Source organism: Arachis ipaensis, chromosome B7, assembly GCF_059453495.1.
Source record: "Arachis ipaensis isolate K30076 ecotype BB chromosome B7, ASM5945349v1, whole genome shotgun sequence".
Classification (NCBI taxonomy): domain Eukaryota; kingdom Viridiplantae; phylum Streptophyta; class Magnoliopsida; order Fabales; family Fabaceae; genus Arachis; species Arachis ipaensis.
The window spans coordinates 95733927-95736268 of record NC_142442.1 but is presented as its reverse complement, the minus strand read 5'-3'; the positions used below and the strand labels follow the sequence as shown (position 1 = coordinate 95736268).

At 32.0% G+C, this 2342-nt stretch overlaps 1 non-coding gene across 1 annotated transcript; it reads left to right on the top strand.

Moving 5' to 3' along the window:
- The first annotated feature begins 332 nt into the window (after positions 1-332).
- On the top strand, positions 333-440 carry LOC148553427 (small nucleolar RNA R71). Its single transcript, XR_015893212.1, has one exon. It is a non-coding gene; the product is annotated as a small nucleolar RNA R71 (small nucleolar RNA).
- The last annotated feature ends 1902 nt before the right edge of the window (positions 441-2342 follow it).

Below are 2342 nucleotides of genomic sequence, written 5' to 3'. Positions count from 1 at the left end.
GGAGAAGCCTCTTGAGTACTGTTGGATGCAGCTTGCATTCCATGCAGACTCTGAGAGATCATATTGACCTGTTGGGTCAATATTTTGTTCTGAGCCAATATGGCATTCAGAGTATCAACTTCAAGAACTCCCTTCTTCATAGGCGTCCCATTGCTCACAGGATTCCTTTCAGAAGTGTACATGAACTGGTTATTAGCAACCATGTCAATGAGTTCTTGAGCTTCTGCAGGCGTTTTCTTTAGGTGAATGGATCCACCTGCAGAGGTATCCAATGACATCTTTGATAGCTCAGATAAACCATCATAGAATATATCCAGGATGGTCCATTCTGAAAGCATGTCAGAAGGACACTTTTTGGTCAACTGTTTGTATCTTTCCCAAGCTTCATAGAGGGATTCACCTTCTTTCTGTCTGAAGGTTTGAACATCAGCTCTAAGCTTGCTCAGCTTTTGAGGAGGAAAGTACTTGGCTAAGAAAGCCGTGACCAGCTTATCCCAAGAGTTCAGGCTGTCTTTGGGTTGAGAATCCAACCATAATCTAGCTCTGTCTCTTACAGCAAAAGGGAAAAGCATGAGCCTATAGACTTCAGGATCTACTCCATTAGTCTTAACAGTATCACATATCTGCAAGAATTCAGTCAAGAACTGAAAAGGATCTTCAGATGGAAGTCCATGAAACTTGCAGTTCTGCTGCATCAGAGAAACTAATTGAGGTTTCAGCTCAAAGTTGTTTGCTCCAATGGCAGGAATGGAGATGCTTCTTCCATGTAAATTGGAATTAGGTGCAGTATAGTCACCAAACATCTTCCTTACATTATTATTATTTTCGGCTGCCATCTCCTCTGCCTGTTCGAAAATTTCTTGAAAGGTTATCTCTGGATTGTTGTATTTTAGCTTCTCTTAATTTTCTCTTCAGAGTCCTTTCAGGTTCTGGATCTGCTTCCACAAGAATGTTCTTATCATTGCTCCTGCTCATATGACAAAGAAGAAGGCACAGAAAAATAATAATAATAATAGAGATCCTTTATACCACAGTATAGGGATCCCTTTGTGAGTGGAAGAAAAGAGGGGGAGACAAAGAATGTGATGTAAAGGAAGAAACACAACTGTACGGATGGAAGAGATGTGAGATGAGATGTTAGGATATGAATGAATAAATAGAATAGGATGGGGGAGGGATAATTTTCGAAAATTATTTTGAAAAAGAGTTAGTGATTTTTGAAAAATGGTTTTTGAAAAATGTTAGTAAATATTTTTTTTTCGAAATTTTTTTTTTGAAATCAAAAATAAAAATAAAAATAATTAGTTAATTAAAAAGAAATTTTTGAAAAAAGGGGGGAGATATTTTTGAAAATTAGAGAGAGAGAGTTAGTTAGGTAGTTTTGAAAAAGTTAAGAAACAAACAAAAAGTTAGTTAGTTAGTTGAAACAAATTTTGAAAAGATAAGAAGTTAGGAAGTTAGAAAAGATATTTTGAAAAGATATTTTTGAAAAAGATAAGATAAGAAGATATTTTTGAAAAGATATGATTGAAATTAGTTTTGAAAAAGATTTGATTTTTAAAATCACAATTAATGACTTGATTCATGAGAAATCACAAGATATGATTCTAGAACTTAAAGTTTGAATCTTTCTTAACAAGCAAGTAACAAACTTCAAATTTTTGAATCAAAACATTAATTGTTTATGTTATTTTCGAAAATTTGTGAAAAAATTAAGAAAAAGATTTTTGAAAAATATTTTTTGAATTTTCGAAAATAACTAAGAATTTTGAAAAAGATTTGATTTTTGAAAAAGATTTTGAAAAAGATAAGATTTTCAAATTGAAAATTTGATTTGACTCATAAGAAACAACTTGATTTTAAAAATTTTTGAAAAAGTCAATCCAAATTTTCGAATTTGATGAGAGAAAAAGGGAAAGATATTTTTTTTGATTTTTGAAATTTTTATGAAAAACATGAAAATTATGCAATGCATGAAATTTTTAGATCAAAACAATGAATGCATGCAAGAATGCTATGAATGTCAAGATGAACACCAAGAACACTATGAATGTCAAGATGAACATCATAGACACAATTTTGAAAAATTTTTAATGCAAAGAAATCATGCAAGACACCAAACTTAGAATTCTTTAATGCTTACGCACTAAGAATTCAAGAATGCATATGATAAACATGAAAAGACACAAAACAAAAAATCATCAAGATCAAACAAGAAGACTTACCAAGAACAACTTGAAGATCATGAAGAACACTATGGATGCATGATATTTTCGAAAAAAAATGCAAGATGCTTATGCAAGTGACACCAAACTTATGATATGACTCAAGACTCAAATAAG